Source organism: Amblyomma mixtum, chromosome 1, assembly GCF_055824585.1.
Source record: "Amblyomma mixtum isolate Tamu chromosome 1, ASM5582458v1, whole genome shotgun sequence".
NCBI lineage: Eukaryota > Metazoa > Arthropoda > Arachnida > Ixodida > Ixodidae > Amblyomma > Amblyomma mixtum.
The window spans coordinates 47893167-47913415 of NC_143012.1; the positions used below are offsets into that span (position 1 = coordinate 47893167).

The window sequence follows — 20249 nt, forward strand, 5'->3', positions numbered from 1 at the left end:
TTCGTTTTTCAATAAGAAATTCAGTTTCGAGTCAGCGCTCGTCTTTGTGTCCTCTTCCTTTGTCCATCGTTTTGTTTCGCGCTGTTCCCTCCCACGATGTATCTAATTCAAAAATCAAAATTAACATGAACGACGAAGGCTTTCATTCAGGGTGGTCTACAACACAGTTGATGGACAGCAAGCAGGCTAAAGATCAATGCTGCATGAAGGAAGATTACCCGTTAGAGTGAATGAATGCTACGGTGCTGAGCTGGAATGGATGTCGAAAGTCAAACATAATCTGATTCAGGAAGCCTCCGCTTCCTGCCAGTGCCCTCCACGGACAGCCTTGTGTGGTTCAGTAAACACTCTGGGGGAGCCTTGGTTTTTGGAGTAGCCAATAATTGAGCTGTTAGTCTAAAGCACTGTTTTTATAGTGTAGTGTGTCTGCTCCACTCTTCCAAGAAGGACTGCAAAACAATGGCGACATGAAAGATGATATGCTGACTTTAGGACGCACCGAGGTCATTCAATGAAAAACAGAGGAGTATTCAGCTTATGTGGAGCAGATGAAAGAATTTTCCGCTGCCAGTGTCGTTCTGCAAGAAGAGGGTGTGTGCCCACTTGTGGAGTTTCCATAGGTACCATGCATTTCGTTGCCGTTTTAGAGACTTAGCTCATTCCGTGTGCTGAAGACTGGTGGGGTGCATTATCTGGCGGATAAAAGTTTACAACACTAGATTTTTTGTTAGATGCTTATCAGCCAATTCATCTTGATGTGGAGAGCCTCAGGTTTGGAGCAATAATACACGTATGGCCTTTTTTTCAGTACACACGGCTACCAGTTGAAGTTTCTGCTCAGGCCATTTCAGCCTGGCAGAGAGTGTTGTTCAAACGCAAAAGTAATTAGGCACATCATTCAACTTATTGAAAGAACCGTCAATGATGCAAAACACATCAAGACTCTGAAGGGAGATCTTGATAAAGTACATAAAGTAAAGTAAAGCCGACGACTGTGTGATTTTTCGTGAGATTAAAAGCGATAACGATATCAACATCCTACAGCGTGACCTTACGGCTACAGTTAATTGGTGCAATCAGTGGCTAATAGAACTAAACTTTAACAAATGCAAGGTCTTGCGTGTATCCCGTTCTGCTAATCCGTCTCCCGTGTTCTACTTGAATGACATTCCGCTTGAAAGCGTCAATTCTTATAAATACCTAGGCATTCACATTACTTCTAACCTATCTTGGAGGCTTCACATAGATTACATAATCAATAACGCTAACAAAACTTTAGGTTATCTGCGACGTAATTTTTCTCGCGCGCCTTCTTCTTTGAAATCAGTTCTTTATAAAACATTAATACGTCCGAAGCTAGAATACTCACCAGCAGTCTGGGATCCTAGCCTTGACTACTTAATTACTTTGCTTGAACGTGTTCAAAATAACTCCGCTCGCTTCATTCTTTCTAACTATAACCGAGGAGCTAGCATAACGGAAATGAAAGCTAACCTTAGTCTTCAGTCATTGGCTTCGCGACGAAAAATTTGTCGGCTAACCCTATTTCACAAGTTATATTATCACCCCAGCCTACACAATAATTTATTTCAAAGACCTTACTACTTATCTAGCCACATTGATCATCCCTACAAAGTTGCCATCCCATTATGTAAAACAGTTTCTTTCTTACGCTCATTTCTCCCGCATACTTCTAAGGAATGGAACGATCTTCCTGGTGAAATTGTATCTATTACTGACGTAAATAATTTTCGCAAAGCTTTGGCTGGTGTTGTGTAAACTCTGACGATTTTGTTCTGCACTATTGTATTTTGTCTAGCTAACACTGTATACACAGGACTAATCTTTGATGTACCCGTTTCCCTTTTCTCGATTGTTTTGTTCTATATTTTCTGCCCACTCCCCTCTGTAATGCCTGCAAGGCCCTGAGGGTAAAATAAATAAATAAATAAATAGTATTGATCTTACTGCGAAGTGTGAGAATGTCAGTTCATCGCAAAAGAGGTGGATACTCTTCAAATAATTAGCCAAACAATGCCTTGCACCTATACCGAACAAAGTGGAGGCAACCACCAATGCACGAGCTCGCCAAAATGTCCAGCAGCTATAAAACGACCTTGGGCTTCTTAACTTTTACAACAGCCCTTTGCTCATCATCTTGACAAATCAACGTCCGCTTCATCAGCTACTGTTGAACGGTAAGGCCAGTGCTTAGGGGATCCACAAAGATATTTCAGTGAAAGCGAGAAGCTAGTAGGTGCGACTACCACATTGTGGCATCACAATGGAAAAAAAGTAATGCTCGTTGTTGATGTGTCGCCACTTTGTCTAAGCGCAGCCCTAATACCCATCGCAAGTGATGGAAATGAAGAAACAGTGGCATTTGAGTCAAGACCTTTGCCTCCTACAAAGAGAAACAACACCGAAGATACAGACAAGCGATGGCATTTCTTTGTGGCCTCAGCAGGTTCCAAAAATACCTGCAGAGAATACCATACCCAAGCATCGCCTCGAGTCATCAGGTGGGCATCGACTCTTTCAAGATTACAGATAGCCCAGGAAGTTTTTTGGCTAATGTAGATGGTTTCAGTAGATTGCCACTTCCAGCGAGCTGTGAAACTATACATGAGTATGCTCCGTCCTACTTCTTCATGCCACAACGAGCCTATCCGGGTCTCTTGTTCCCAACAGCGATTGACCAAATGAGCTGCAGAAACCTGTTTGCTCGCACAGATATCCCATGCAGTCATTTCTGGAGGCTTTCATCCAGTGGGTGACTAGTTGATTTTTTTTTGCCTCCCAGTTCAATGATCAGTAGGGCCCGGAAATTTAGGCATTTGCCTAAAAATGCCTATAAATGCCTAAACGAGGGATTTTTGCCCTTGCCTGCCTTTTTGTCACTTTTTAGGAGATTCTACCTATATAACCGCAATTTTTTGCCTATAAATGCCTAAATCCGGCACTTCGGTCCTCGGTGACGTTTTTCAATTTTGAGACATCGGTCTATGTATGGTGAAAGGCATGCGCCTATGCACGCAGAAAAGGCGCGGGTCTCGCCGAACGTTTTTCTCTAATTGTAACTTGAACGTAGTGTAAAGAAGTGTTTATCTCGAAGTGTAGCAAGAGGCGAGTTTGGAAAGAGACCTGAGATACATTAGAGCAATCTTCTCAACATTGACAGAAAGAATGACTAAGTTGGAAAAGGCTGGACTCTCAATAGATGAATCGCTGAAGGAAGTGGCAGAAGTAACGTAGCACTTCGGGGAATGGAAGAAAAGGGCGCCACTGCTTCTACGATGATGCAACAATTGGTAGAAAAAAATAGATGCCTAGAAACAATTTCCCAAATCAAAGTCTTTCTACGCGGAGACGATACGGGCACATCACCTGAAGGCCTAAGCCTTTATCAACTCTCACGTTTTAGGTTCGCGCCACTAAGTTCATGCGATGTCCAAAGAAGCCTTTTAAGGTACAGAACTATGCTTAGCGAAAACCGAAGGAGCTTCGCGCTCGAAAACCTGAGAATGTGCTTTATTGCTTCAGTTGAGGACTCCGTACGCTCCATGCTTGACTTTTAAATCTTGTACTTCTGAATAAAGGGTATTACTCAAAGCATCTATTTTTGCTTTATAGAGCCTATTTCAGTGTTTTTTAGAGCCTAGATGCCTGCCTATTTCGGGGTTCTTTAGTGCCTAAATTTCCGGGCCCTAATGATCAGAGTCTACATACGGGCAGGGCTTTATGGAGAGCCCGAATCACGAAAGCTAAGATGTTGCCACTGCAACTGTTCCAGGTAGTGCAGCGCTTGCCGATCATGAAGGCCGCCTTGATCGTGATGAGAAGCTTGAGAAGCTGCTGCAAAGATTCCAGCAGATTGGTGTGCACCTCAGCAGAGAGAAAACTCACCTTCATTGCTCGAGCATGACATTTCTAGGCGACATTCTATCAAGAGGACTCCCATGCATCAATCTCAAAAAGGTCAGAGCATTTCAAGACATGCCAGTGCCTACTGATGCCCATCGTGTACAGTGCTACTGCAGAATGGGCAACTACCCGGCACGTTTTATTCGGAGAATCTTCCAAGTCAGAGAACCACTCAAGAACCTGACCTTCAAAGATGTTTCATGGACAAGGATGTATATTGCCACGTTGTAGTGATAGCAATCCAGCAGTCAGGAAGACAGCAACAAAACTTGCAAACGATGCTCTTTATTTTGGCTGACTTGCGCCCGCAAAGAACTGAATCACTCGGCGGCAGCGTAAGCAACAAACGTGCTCGTCAGTCGTCGTACTACGAATGCCCGCCGCTCGCGGCATCGCTTAATTTAAAGCCACCAAGGAACCTTCGAGATAACAGGTCAAGATCATCTACAGTAATCTAGAAAAACGTAGATGCAGCTTTTCATGGCTGTGATCAATCGAGATTAGTCCGGTCGCTTCTCGCGTCACAAACAAAAATGATAACACCCCTTTCCTGCGGCTTTTAGCGCGAACGAACGGATACTAAAATGATACGTGGCAATATGGAGGTCAAAGCCTTAAACGAAAGCAGGCAGTGTCGCATTCCCTTCCTCGCATCCTCCGTTGTAGCCGAACTCGCAGCGCTCCATCTGGGTGCAGACAACATTTTTGAGAGGCCGAATTCCAACCCTGTCACTGTTTTGTGCAGCGCTCAAACTGCCCTAACACAGCTCAAGAGGACCACCAAGTCCTTCCCTGTCTCGGACAAACTCCACTGAAAATCCACAGTTCGGAACTCAGCGGTGCAATTTTCATGCTCCACTGGTTCCCTTCTCACGTGGGAACTGAGCAAAATCAACGTGCTGATCACTTGGCAAAATGGACGCATAATTTTAATTCCCCCCATTGCGTCCTCTGTAGCACTTTTCTGTGTAGTGCAGTGAGCCATTCGTCATTAGGTAATGCCCCGCACCTTCTCCAGTATGCAGGCTCCTAAATTCGTGAGCGCTTCACTCCGATGGGAATGCTCTTCGGATGCATCTGGACAGCAGAGCGCATTCAATGCCTTCGTGGCATCGGTCTTCTGTCGCACAAGGACTGAGGACATTCTCGAAACTGAAGGAGTGTACGATGGGGGGCTAGTTGGTAATCCATGAACTAAGAACGAAAACCACGCAAAGGACGATACACAGGGAAGAAGTAAACAGGACGAGCGCGGACTTGCAACTGTTTATTGAAACACATCTTCCTTCCATCACCAACCCTACGCATGCGCAACAAGCAAACTCTATCTAATCGAGTTCAGAAACTTCAGTTCCTTCTTGTACAGATGGACCGAAGCCTCGCTTACACACTTTTCGGGCCCATATCTATCAATCTGCTAGGCTTCGATGACCTCACGTGTTTTCTGGTCTTTGGCCCTTCCGATTATCTTTGTGCGCTCAAAGAGTGGCGTGCATTTATTGTCACACGAAAGACAGCGTTTTGGCAAATGCATGCCGCTGTGAGAGCCCAACGAATTTTTATGTTCTTGTAGGTGCTTATTAATGCAGCGTCCCGTTTGTCCCACGTAAACTGAGCCGCAACTAAGCGGGATTTCGTACACTACTCCCATTCTACAGGACACAAACCTGATTTTGTGGTTAACACCACAGCCTGCTTTTGTTCTTGATTCATTGTTAGTTAGCACGCACAAACGGGATAGCTTACAAGGCGCCGAAAAGAAGATTTCCACACCGAATTTCCTTGCCACTCTCTTCAGGCCATGCGAGGTCTTATGTACATAGGGCAGTACTTCAAACTTCCGCCTCTCACGAATGACAGGTTCTCGAGCACTAGAAGTTGGGACGAGGGTTTTCAACAGAGACTCGGCAGCGGCCTGCAGAAGCGACGAGGGAAACCCAGCAGAACTTAGGCGTGCAACTTGAGCGGAAAAGCTAAGTGAAATCTTGTGAAAACAGGACTTAAATAATGATGACCTCAAGCAGGATGAAGCAATTCCTCTCATAATAAGCTTGGAGTGACAGGAGTCATAGGGTAAAAGGGCCTTTTTTGTTCTAGGCATGTACATCCAACACAAGTGGTCCGGTTCACTGAAAAACAATCTCAAGTCCAAGAACTCGATTAGATAGAGATTGCTTGTTGCGCATGTGTAGGGTTGGTGATGGAAGGAAGATGTGTTTCAATATACAGTTGCAAGTCCGCGCTCGTCCTGTTTACTTCTTCCCTGTGTATCGTCCTTTGCATGGTTTTCGTTCTTAGTTCTCGAAACTCTTGCACATATTATTTGCGATTGCCCTTTTGTGGATGGCTATAGATGCTCACTACAAAAGGACTTTCTTATGTCAGCCTACTGCGATGACTTCCTTTTCTCAGAAGCCCTGCGTGAAAACACACATCTCGCTCACTAGCACTTTTTTCGTTTCACTGAAGATGCACCCATCCTGGAGCAGGTCTAGCTAACTACTGATGTTCCCAGCGGTTACTGCTCTTGCTCTCTCCCTTCCTTAGCCCCCTTCCCCCATCACTGGACCCTTTTCATTACTTTACATTTACATCCCCTCTCCGCATCACAGTGCAGCAACCATTCCCCCTTTCCTGCCATCATCTAGATCCTCATTCAGCCAGTAAAACTAGCAACAGTGCTTACCCGCTAACCGGTACTTCACATTCGTGTCACAGCCAGCCTACAAGGTGCGACAAGTTTCTCCAAAATCAACCTGGTGCGAGCCTACCAATAGATTTTCCAGGCTCCAGGGAACGTCTCGAAGACAGCGATAGCAATGGCCATCGGCCTGGTCAGAGTTTCTCCACATGCCGTTCGCCCCGCAAAACTCCAAACAGACACCCCAGCGCTTTATCAATGGCGTTTATCATGGCCTCGACTTCTGTCATGCGCACTTCGATGAGCCATTCTTCGCAAGCAGTTCACCGGACAAGCATGAGGCCTATCTCCAATATGCGTCGTTTCAGAACCTGGCTGAGCATGGGATCTTGAAGCAAAACGGACAAGTGCGAGCTGAGTGTCCAGAAGTTGGCCTTTCTTGGACATGTCATTTCAAGCTCCGGAATTTAACCTCACCCCGGCAAGGTTAGAGCTGTCAAGATAATTCCCCAACCCAACACGGCCAAACACATCTACGACGAGCCAGAGAGTGGGCCGAAAGTGCAAACAGCACCCGAACACGGTGGTGACTAGCCGGAGAACGGGTTTTTCATTCATTCATTCATTTATTTTTTGGTCTTTGTTGCTTAAAAAATGTACGCAAACACTGCTCGGACCCATAGCCAACGGCTAGTAATAGGTCCAATAGAAAAAAAGTATACAAGCATGCAGGCAACAGTATACCAAAATAAAGGCAGTAAGTTAGTATAAAGAAGGCTATACATCACTCTCAACACTTGTAAGAGCATCAACAAAAGAAACACATATATTACAGATTATATAAACTAAAAATTTACAGATCAAACAAAACGCATAGAACTTACACAAAAATTAAGGCATCACAAAAAGCTAGGGGAAAATAGCTGTTAAGTATTTACAAAGCGTCACAAGGGTACAACACACGAGAAGAGGATAAAATGATTTCAGTGCACACATTTTAATCACAGAACATTTTAGAATAGATGCAAATGTATAAATCGATAAATAAATAAAGGTATCAGGATTCGGCTACATGCAAATAATATCAGGCAAATATCTAAGACGACTAGTAAAAAATGAAAGTATGAAATCAAAGTGTGTCATTCTTTTTAAGGTAATAATTTTTTATTCTAATAGAAAAGTTATAGGCAGTCTTTAGGTCATGTGGTAGATTATTCCAAATTTTTACGCCCGTAAACTCTAGTAGACGCTCTCCATATACATTTCTTTTCACTGGCAAGTTAAAACTGCCGTACGTGCGGCTCCATGTTGGAAGTGGCGGGATGTTAAATATTTATATATCAAACGGGAGGTTGTTTGTTACTATTTTATGGACACATTCAGCAGTTCTTTTCTCGCGAAGTAAATTGAGTGGTAATACGCGGTTGAACGGGTTGAAGGTGAAAACAGACATAAAGAAAGAACACTTACCCGGGCCCAAACAGCACGATCATGCGCTGGCGTGCAGGCGTAGGCCTTGACTTCTGGCATCGCCAATAAATGAGGAAATGAGGAGGTTGTCTTCAGCGGCTCTGCCATAGACCTGCGCCTCTGCTCCGTTCTTCCAACAAGGAATGCTGGATGGCAGGACCTGGGTTTGAGGGAGGAACAGAGAATGATTTTTCAATGAAAGAACAAAGTTACTAGGTGCTGCTCCCATTATGAGACATTAGGATTCAAGGAAAGAGCTTATTCTCAGCTCTGATGCATCGTCACATTGCCTAGAGGCAATCCTGGCACACGTCGAAAGTGACGGAACTGAGAGACCAGAAGGATTTCCATCGAGATCTTTGCTTCCTGCTGATAGAAACTACACCGAAGTTGAAAAGGATGTGACAGCCCTTAATTTTGGCATCAGCAAGTTCCACCAATGCTTGTGGAGAAGACCAATTACTGCTGTCACCAACCCAAACATCTGCTAGATTCGTTCGCTTTTAACCATGCAGTGCTTAGCCAAGCGTCACCTTGACTCATCAGGTGGGCATTGACTCTTTCAGTATATTAGCTCAAGCTTATTTATAGGCCGAGAAATTTGTTGGGTTGTGCAGATAGCCTCAGGACATTGGCAGACCAGTGGGCTGTGAAACTATAGAGACCAGACAGCTGGACGGGTGGCGCCACCTCTCGGCGCTTCCGGCGTCGCTGTAATGGGCCAGCCGGCGCATTGGAGTGCGCAGTCTGTGGTTGGTTTCTGTGGAGTTTGTTTGGGTGTCTTAATTGTGGTGGTGTTGTGCGTGAATATGCCCAGTGAAACGAAGTCTAGGTAGACGTGTTGTGTTGGCTGCACTAACAGCTACGCAAACTCATCAGGCGCTTCTAAGTCGATTCATTTTTTCCCCATTTTGGCACGGCATTGTGCATACACACTTAAATACATTATATCACGTTTGCTTCCGAAACGCTGACTGATTAAAATGCAAGCTGCGCTTTCTTTTTGTGCAATAAAAAGTTGCAAGTATGTGCACTCTAGGTCCTCAAAGGTCATGTTTTTAAGGAAGTCATAATATGAGCAGCGAAAACCTCAAAACTTTGCACCAACAATCACAATCACCATTCGGTTGTGAACTTGAGGGAAACCCTTCGCAAGCTAGCAAAGCACCTACATGCATTACAATGCGAAAGCATTTCTTGTCTCATGAGTGGCGTGTACAAGACCTGTCAAGGTGGTTTCATTTAAGATCAAATAAGGGTGGCTGGTCAGCCTCTTCAATTTATTTGAAATTTTGTAATTGTTGCCTAATCACTGGAAAGAAGCAATCAGCAATTGGTTTTGCCCCCAAAAAATTTTTCAAAGCATGCGAAATTATAAATGACGGAGAAGTTGAGTTCCGCGCTTTAGTACTTTGCTGTTTTGGCCAACTTTGGTAATGAATTACATAAAATATATTGAAGTTAGGCACCTGAAAATTGTTTGAGCAAATATATGGGTGTTTTTATTTGTGCTCCCTTATTTTTGTCGGTCTGCAAGCCACGTATGTTTTTATAAAATTTCTCAAAGTCTGCCCAAAGAACCTTTTTTTGTCTAGTTTGTGGGTCGTTATATTGAAAATGGCTTGCAGCAGAGTGGCATTAATTATGCGTTATTATCTATGCAAATAGTCCTATCAAACTGCTGAAGTTGATATCTATGTCCTTTCAACACAGATATTATTGCGCTAACCCCAAGAAAACAGAACAATGAAAACTTCTTACAGCAATTAAAAAACACATTTTGTATAGTTTCTAAACTTTCTCCACGTGTTCTCCTTTATATAAAATTTTGGAATCATTAAAAACAAGTTGCATAATTTTGTTTGTGTAGTAGTTACAACACTTCCAATGAGACCTTTGTACAACAATGAGCACACCATACAGGTCTGAAGAACCTGTTACAAGACGCTCTTGTAGATGGCGCCAGCTGTACCGGCAACGCACCCTCCGCTTCCTCCGCTGTCGGAGAAGCAGCCAGCCACTCCCGCAGGCGATGCGCCGAGCCGCCGAGCGCACGGGCCCGACGGCCACCGTCCTCCTCACCCTCTTATATACAAATGGCAGACGACTCGGATTCCACGGCGCCCTCCACTTGAACAGCTACGCAGCAGACCCAGCCATGTATTCCTCCTAATCAGACCTATGTAGCCCAGACTGTAATAAACTTTCAATAATCCCCATCCAAAAGAAATCCTCAGTTACTAGAGTCATCCTAAATAGACAGGCACGAAACATGGTGTCAGAAGTGTAAAATTACCGCCAACGCCTCAACATGGAGAAGATTCCTCCACCTGCGAAATTCGAAACCATTGGCAACGCAGCGGAACAATGGAGAGCCTTCAAGCAGAGCTTCACGCTGTACCTCAAAGCAACCAACACAGCGAAAGCACCGTCCGACCGGCAAGTAGCACTTCTTTTGACCGTCGGAGGCTCCACGCTTCTTGACATTTATAACACTTTGGACTTCGGGAAACCAACAGGAGCAAGACCACACCCAGAATTTGACTACACGCATGTGATAAGCCTTCTCGACGCGCATTTCTTACCGAAGCATAACGAACTGTACTCGCGATACGTCTTCCGCTCACGAATGCAGCAACAGGAAGAGCAGTTCGATGACTTTCTGACCGACCTGAAATTGAAAGCGCGCGACTGCGGGTTCGGGAACGAACGAGACAAATTGATCCGCGACCAGATCGTCTGTGGAATTTACGACGAGAGAGCGCGAGCGGACATTCTAAAGCTCGATGACCCAACCCTCGAGAGAGTTGTCAAAGTGTGTCTTGCTCATGAGGCTACAAAACAGCAAATGAAAGCATTTAAAGAGGGATCAGCTGCAAGCAACAGCGAAGTTCACACTGTGAAAAAGCAGCACCGTCGCAACTATGCCAGTAAAAGTCTAAAAGAAGAAAGGAAACCGCCGTTGATGGCGAATCTTCCGAAATGCAAGTACTGCGGAAGGAGCCACGAACGCAAAAGAACAGCCTGCCCAGCTTGGAAACAAGTGTGCGTTAAGTGCAGAAAGCGAAACCACTTCGCAGCAGTGTGCAAAGGCAGCAGGGCAGTGGCTAGTCTGGAGGTCGATAGCGACGAAGGGGACATTTTGGCAGTTAAGAGCGAAAAGCCCAGCTCAGTCTACACGCTCTTGGAAGTGAACGGAAACAAAGTAAAGTTTCAAGTAGACAGTGGAGCGGCAGTTGATGTGATTACAGCCAAATACGTCCAGCCACAGCAGCTGAGAGCGAGCGCAACGACACTGCGGACATGGAACGGAAGCAAAGTTTACTCCAAAGGCAAAGCCCAGCTTGAGGTCACTGCCAAAAATGAAAAGAAGCATGTCCTGGAATTCGTAGTTGTTGCTGATGAGCTCGCACCTCTCATTGGAAGGAAGACAGCAGAAACCATGGGTCTCATAACAATCGATTATGATCTGGTAGCTACAGTTAACGCTCCAGAGGAAGACTTCACAAAGCGCATAGTGGAAAAATTCCCAGACGTCTTTGGAGAAGCACTAGGGACGCTGCCGGGAACAGTACATCTGGTAACAAAACAGGATGCAGTCCCGAAAGCGATAACAAGCTGCAGAGTGCCTGTCAGCATAAAACCACAGCTTGAAGCAACCTTGCAAAGCATGGAGAGAAGAGGAGTAATCAAAAGTGTCACCGAGCCAACCGAGTGGGTGAGCCGAATGGTCGTGGCGATGAAGAAAAATGGCAACATGAGAGTGTGCATTGGCCCACAAGCGCTAAATGAAGCGTTAGAACGAGAGCGCCACACATTGCCCATTCTCGACGACGTCTTGCCAGAGCTTGCAAAAGCCAAGATCTTTTCAAAACTAGACCTACTGCCTCGATGAAGAGTCAAGTCTAAAGACCACGTTTCAAACGCCCAACGGCCGATATCGATGGCTGCGCCTACCATTTGGGTTAGCGGTCAGCAGTGAAATATTTCAGAAGAGACTGCAAATGGCACTTGAAGGACTAAACGGAGTTCTGTGCATAGCAGACGACATCCTCGTCTATGGAGTTGGTGAAACTGAAAAGGATGCTCTTAAAGATCACGACAGAAAGCTCGAAAACCTAATGCAGAGATGCAGACAGACTGGAATACGTCTGAACAAGTACAAGACGCAACTTCGTATGAGCACAACAGTCTTCATGGGACACGTGCTGACAAAAGAAGGACTGAAAGTGGATCCAGAGAAAACAAAGGCAATTCAAGAAATGCCTCGACCAACTGATGTCCAAGGCGTACAGCGGTTTTGCGGAATGATCAATTACCTGTCCAGATTCCCGCCCGGAATTTCACGAGTGTTAGAACCATTGAGGAAGCTCACAGTGAAAGACACACCGTGGCACTGGGGAGAAGAACAAGAACAAGCGTTCCAGAAGGCAAAAGATGCAGTGACAAGAGCTCCTATTCTAGCATACTTCGACACGCGAAAGCCAGTTGAAATACAATGTGATGCCAGCGACCTCGGACTTGGAGCGGCTCTCATCCAAGAAGGAAAACCTGTATCTTTCGCCAGCAGAGCACTAACACCGACAGAATGTCGCTATGCCCAGATCGAGAAGGAAATGCTAGCAATCGTATTTGCATTGCAGAAATTCCATCAGTACACCTTCGGAACAGCTACAACGATCATCAGTGATCACAAACCTCTTCAGTCCATCATGAAAAAAAGACTCGATCAAGTGCCAAGACGACTGCAAGGTATGATACTGCAAACGCAAAGGTATAACATCAACATCGAGCACAGACCAGGGAAAGAACTACTTCTAGCTGACACGATGTCGAGGGCATTCCTTCCCAACCGCGACAGTGAAAGTGAACTAGAAAGCATCAACGTTGTGAACTACCTGCCAGTGCGCAAGGAAACCCTGGAAAAAATCCGCAAAGCGACGGAGAAAGATGACTTCCTGCAAAAGCTTAAGTCAATCATATTGTCAGGATGGCCACAAGAAAAGCACCAAGTGCCGCGAGACATGCGCGTCTACTACCCATTCAGAGATGAACTCACAGTGGAGGAGGACCTCATCTACAAGGGATTACGACTGCTCATCCCATTGTCTCTGCGCCGTGAGATCAAAGAGAAACTTCACGCATCGCACATGGGAATTGAGAGCTGTCTTCGGCGTGCTCGCGAGTGTGTATTCTGGCCCAGGATGAACACAGAACTGAAGGATTACATCGCAAGGTGCGAAGTGTGTCAGAAGCATGCGCATTCCCAACAACGAGAGACACTCATCCCTCATCCGGAACCGAGTTATCCGTGGGAAAGAGTCGGATGCGACATCTTCGAGTATAAGGGGAAAAACTTTCTCGTTACAGTCGACTATCTCAGCAACTTTTGGGAAGTAGATCAGCTGAAGACGACAACTTCAACCCAAGTGATCCTAAAGCTGAAAGCTCACTTTGCTAGATACGGGATTCCAAGAACTCTGGTGAGCGACAACGGACCCCAGTTTGCGAGCGAGGAGTTTGAAAGGTTTGCTAAAAGCTGGAACTTCGAACACAAAACGTCAAGTCCAGGTTATCCACGTTCGAATGGAATGGCCGAATCAGCGGTAAAAACGGCAAAAATGCTATTGAAAAAAGCGGAAGAAAGCAAGTCAGAACCGCAATTGGCATTCCTAGATTTTCGAAATACACCCCTGCAAGGATTAAACGCCAGCCCGGCACAACTGCTCATGGGTCGCCGCACCAGAACGACACTGCCGACCACAGCAAAGCTGCTTGAACCCGAAACGATAAACGTGACCGGCAAGAGGCAGGCAAGAAGACAACGAACAATCTTTTATCATGACAAACATGCCAAGGACCTGCCAACACTGAAAGAAGGACAAGGTGTGACTGTCCGACCGATTAGAAGCGGACCATGGTCCAAAGGAACCGTGACAAAAAGAGTTGATGACAGATCTTATGAAATCAACGTGGGAGACAGCGTTCTGAGAAGGAACCGCGTGTTTATAAGAAGCCCACTGAAGAGTGCAAACAGCAACAAGGAACAAGAACAGAGAGAGCTTGAGTCCGAAGAAGGAAATGCTGAAACGGGAGACAACCAAACCAATGACACTGAACAGCAAGAAACCCAGCAGCGCCTTGATGTGACTCGCACGCCGGCACGACCTCAAAGAACAAGAATGCTCCCAAAGCGACTTCACGATTACCTGGTTGGATGACAGCAAGCTACAAAAAAGGGGGGATGTTACAAGACGCTCTTGTAGATGGCGCCAGCTGTACCGGCAACGCACCCTCCGCTTCCTCTGCTGTCGGAGAAGCAGCCAGCCACTCCCGCAGGCGATGCGCCGAGCCGCCGAGCGCACGGGCCCGACGGCCACCGTCCTCCTCACCCTCTTATATACAAGTGGCAGACGACTCGGATTCCACGGCGTCCCCACTTGAGCAGCTACGCAGGAGACCCAGCCATGTATTCCTCCTAATCAGACCTATGTAGCCCAGACTGTAATAAACTTTCAATAATCCCCATCTAAAAGAAATCCTCAGTTACTAGAGTCATCCTAAATTAGACAGGCACGAAACAGAACCTATGTCATTTGTGAATCATGTACGTGTTTTCAATTTTGGTAGGACATTGTATGTAGTCCTTTATGTCTCAATACGTAAGATTAGCTATGAAAGCCACTGTAGTGAAGGACACGGGATTGTTTTTCACTGCCTGTGGTTAGTTACTTGATGTGCTACGGCATCGCACAGAACAGGGAACTTTTTGGCATTTCACTTCCACCAAAAACACAATCAGGATTCGATGCGCAGCTTAGTATACCCACAAAGAGGCTAAAGTCAAATAAGGAAGCGGCATATTTCAAATAATTTTTAGCAACATTAACAAATTGAAAAGGTCACGGGGATCTACTTTTATTAAAAACAATTTGTTTCCAGCTGCAATAGTTCATTCGACTGATTCGACTACGCACAATGTCTTTACTCCAGTACACTTAGTTACTTCCATGCAGACCCACCCGACTGTGCGTGCCACGTACAATTGAATGCCATGAAAGGCGCGCACTGCCATCCACTCTTACTCGCGGAATGCGACTTCTTTTACTTCCAGATTTCATTTCATTTCATTTAATTTATTGAAACCTTAAGGGCCCGTGGGCATTACATAAGGCGGGGGCAAGAACAGTGTGTAACAACATTTGATACCAGCTCAACAAAAACAAAAAAGCAATGAAACGAAACAGAGCAAAAAAAAAACCATTAAAAGAGACAGTAACACAGGATCAGATTATTTGATGAAGCCGAATACATCACGTAAGACACAGGTGATTCGCTAATTAAATGCGGAAAATTGCTCGATCTGTGCAAGAAGCAATATTATCAGGCAGGGCATTCCATCGGGCTATTGCATCTGGAAAGAATGAATCATTCATAGCTGATGTGCGGCCTTTCATGGGAGCTATGGGATGAGTGTGGTTTAGGCGAGGGGATATTCTTGATGGCGGCTGTAGCAAAGGATGCCTGTTAATAGGGCAGATGTATTAGATGCACACCTTTCAGTTTCCTCGATAAAGCACAAAGTCTCCGGCGGCCTGAATTGTGCTTTCAGGGTTTGTTCTCAGGTTGTTGAGCATTGCTTGGTGCTTGACGACTCCTCCAACACCGTCGCACGCATTCTTCCCACATCCGGTTGCTGAGAATATCCATTGGCTCTTGGGACACTCACTCTTTCCAAACTCAAAAAGCTGGTATCTATTTTTTAAATGACTGTGGCTTTATCACTGACAAGTGTCATCTTGGAGTACGCTGGCAGGTTGTCATCCACCCATTCTCTCACTTTCTTTACAGCCAAGCAGTCATGAGCGGAGTCATGGCTCAAATCGTCACTAACAATTGCAAATCTGTTCGTAGATTTCCTCGTTCTGACCACACATATAAATACTGACACTTGTTTCCTTTGCCAGTGGTATGCCTGAGCCTCATCAGGAAGCACGGCAGTCCAGTTTTCAGCAAAACCAGAGTGGAATACAATGCTTCCATGCTGTGTGCATTGCTTTTCCTCGTAGATCACTTTACCTTGAGTTTTCCTAATGTGGTTGTGCACGATCCTTCTTGACACTAACACCCGAAGATGGTTAAGAAAAGTGTCAGCATCCAAAGCCTTTTTTACAAGGTCGCCTGACTCCCACATTGCTAAAGATATTTCTTCGTCTTCTGGGATATGAAGTTCCTTAATGTCAGAGACCCTGCCTTTTATACACTGATTGCATTCGCGTAAGAGGCACTGCGTTGATGACGGAGTGCAAATGAACGCTGGGTGAATATCATCAGTAGAGGCCGGATTTTTAGGCACTAAAAAGAACGTTTTAGGCGCGATAAATAGGCGGCTAGAATTGCATTTTAGGCACCTTACAGAGAAAAATAGGCACTATAAACTTTATCAAAAGTGCACACAGTTCCGAACTTCAGCGCGCAATATCTGCCGTGAAATAAAACAAAAACAAAGCAGGAATGATTAGGGACCTTAAGCAAGGTGCGAACATTAGAAGCTGTTTTTTTTTAAGGCTGTCGCGCCGCTTTTCGTACAATACACATGCTTCAGCGGAGCAAAAGGGACGGTTACCAACCCTTTTAAAGCACTTTGGTATACCTCGAAACAAGCAATTCGCTTGTCGAGTACAAATGTAGAAACAGTGAACACCTTAACAGGAGGCCATGTATTTAGAAATTGATAGAAACATTGTCAATTCAAAGCATCTGACAAATGAGTTCAGTCTTCGCTCACACAAGAATTGAACTTATTTATTGCAGGCATACACGATGCTTCAACATCAATGAATAAGTTGTTATTTGTGTAAACAATGTTTTATAGTTTGTGGCTTCACATGTCTGGAGCCACGCGACTATCAAATGGTGCTTGCCATTAGAAGGGTCTGGAAACCATAAATACGAGATGCTAGAAAATGTTACACACAGTGCTGCTTGATGCAGAATATGCCGAAAAGAATCATAGTTCTGCACGGGCCTACGTACATCCACGAGGATCCATGGTAAAATAAACATCATCCATCTAGAAATCACAGTTAAAGCTATGGAAGCAGTAGCAGACAAGCACCATCTGGGGCACAAGGAACGAAAATAAGGCAGGTTACCAAGGTGGAAATTTTAATCAGTTAAACTGTTTCCAGCAGGTTTATGGAACATTTTACAGTTGGTTTCAGCTGGAATCAACTGGGAATTATTTGGACGAACCTGCAACTTACTCCGTATACTTTCCGAAATGTGGTGCCATCTGGTCAACTACCACTTTGACAGCCAAAGTCATCAACAAGCTGTCACAATAAAATGGCAGAAAATATGAAAAAAGTTGCTTCGATATTTTCGGCTGACGTGAATGGTATTGTGTACACAGCCGGCGTAGATGCAGCGTTCACCACAGCCAACTGACGTGGTCATGTAATGTTGCCACGTGTGTGTTCTACTCAAAACCGAAATGGATTCGAAAGCAAAACCACTGCGTATTTCAGGCCCCTTTTCTGTAAAATAGGGCATTTTTAGGCACCGACTTCGGAAATAGGCATTTATAGGCACTGACACCCAAAATAGGCATTTATAGGCACTATAAAAAGAGTATTAAACATATTGTCAACACCTAATTCGTGCTCATATGTAAAAATGGTGCGCCTACGAAGCGTTTAAAAAAATAGGCATTAGCCTAAAATCCGGTCTCTAATCATCAGCATGGCCAGTGCCATCCTCAAGAGCGGCGTAACAAAGTTTATAGTTGGCCCAAATACGACACACACACACACATCATACTGGAGGTAACATTTTACGCATCGAGGTCTCAAGGTGTAAAATTTTGATAGGCCAATGCCAGAATCAGGATGATCATCTTTGTATATGCAGAATGCCTCTCTAATTGATCTTGTCATGAAACGCTTTGTTACGAATGTTTTTCCTCTATCTATCATAACCGAGAGGATATCTTTTTACAACTTTGTACGGAGCATTGCAACTCATCCTTTGTGTGGTATTCACGTGCCACAAATATGCACTCAGGGCTCACCTTATTATACTGCCACCTTACTCTTATTGTTTCGTTTATTGCTAAATAAAGAGCCACTAACAACAACAACCTTATGCCTAGTGAAAGGAACTGGTCTGTACCACACGCTGCAATTTTCTTTCAATTTCCTGGACTTATTGATCAGATATATCGATGCTTCGGGAATAAGCTTATTAATCTCATTTTTTGCCAGTAATGATAGCAGAAGAGTGAGAAATCGACACCGTTCCCGAGTTCTCATAGATGTTGCATACACTGTCGGGTGTTGTAGATGCTGCCGCGACCATGTGTGGGGGCAAAGGGCCAGTTTTTGCTGGTTTGCTCAACCCCACGTGCCTGCCTAAGGACTCAAAAACGAACTCTCAAAGCGTCGCCTAGTAAAATGAGTGTCTAGGGTGCGCGGGCGTATGCATAGTAGCCCCGCTCTCGTGGCCACTGCGGAGCCCAAATTGTCTCGATATCAATGCCCTCGGTACAACCGACACTTTTTCGCTACTCCAGAACTTTTCTAAAACACCGAGATCCAATCCTCCCTGCATTCTATAGACATAGAAGGCAAGCAATCAAATGTACCATCATTTGCCAATCCTTGCTCAAGAGTCTCATTGAAGGGGTCATAACTACTAGAGAAACAAAATTATGCAACATGTTTTTATTGATTGTTAAATCTGATATAAAGGAGAATCTGTGGACTTCAAAAAATATAATTTTTTTTTCTTAACTGTTGTTAGAAGTTTGCATTGTTTTGTGATTTCTTGAAGTTAGCGCGATCATATATTTTTGTCAAAAGGACATATAGATATCAACTTCAGCAGTTTGATAGGACTGTTTGCATGGATGATAACACGCACTTACTGCCACTCTGTTGCAAGCCGTTTTTGATATGACCCCTAAACTAGATAAACAACTTTCTTTGGGCAGATTTTGAAAAATTTTATAAAAACATCTATAGCTTCGCAGACAGACAAAAATAACGAAGCACAAACAAATAATGCACATACTTAAACAATTTTCAGGACCCTAACTTCAATATAATTTATGTAATTCATAACCATCATCATCACCATCAGCCTAACTACGCCCACTGCAGGGCAAAGGTCTCTCCCATGTCTCTCCAAATGACCCTGTCCTATTTATTACCAAAGTTGGCCAAAACAGCAAAGCACTGAAGTGCGGAACTCCACTTCTCCCGTCATAGATAATTTCGTGTGCTTCGGAAAAATTTTTTGGAACGAAACCAATTGCGGACTGCTCCTTTCCAGTGATTAAGCAACAATGTAAAAAAATTTCAAATAAATTGAAGAGGTTGACCAACCACCCTTTGATCGACCTTACGTCGAAACACCTGCAATCACACAGTGTCGGCAGAATGTGTCATCAGAGCATGTCCGCTCGATCTGTCAATCATCCATAATCGGATTAATAGACAGTTGAATAAATAAATATTTAATTACCATGCTTGGATAACTAGGTCACTTAGATGATTAATTGAATTGGAAACAACTAACGTGGCAAATTAACTAATCAATTGTTTAATCAATTACTTGACGAATTAAGCTGTGATTTAACAAAACATGCCAATTGGTTAATTAATTGCTTAATTAATAAACAATTGGGATGCATTACATTCGTTTAAGCCACCAAAATGGTTAATTAAATGCGTATTTAAATTGGTGGCTGAATTAATAAAAAATAAGCCACAGATAACACGGGGCTGTCTGCGCACTTTCTCTGAGTGGCCTGCCTTCTTATTGCTGAATTCGTCGCAAAGCCTTAAAAAATTGTCTGATGTCCTCGCAGGCACCGCACATGAATCGCCAGCGTATACTGTAAGCCATTCGCGTTCTACTGAATCAGCTACCCAGCAAATGCAGCGCGATAAAGCCGTTTCTCGCCAATGCGTCATCTCATTTTCGAGGAGCACGTTATCTATTTCATCTCGTGGGGTATCTCAATCGCGATCGCAGTCCACCCGTGTGCTTTGCGGCAAAGTAGACGCACAGGTGATGTTCGTAAAATTATTCAAGTGAATAAGGCAGCTGTTCTCGAAATCGAATGCCGACACGCGTCCAGCCTCGAGACATACGCGGGGGCACGGAATGAAGAGCTGCAATTTTTTTAAACGACCAGCCCTGGCCCGCG

At 44.6% G+C, this 20249-nt stretch overlaps 1 pseudogene; it reads right to left on the reverse strand.

Moving 5' to 3' along the window:
• Window positions 1–15594: 15594 nt before the first annotated feature.
• LOC149366255 (uncharacterized) lies at window positions 15595–18394 on the reverse strand (annotated as a pseudogene).
• Between the last annotated feature and the right edge of the window lie 1855 nt (window positions 18395–20249).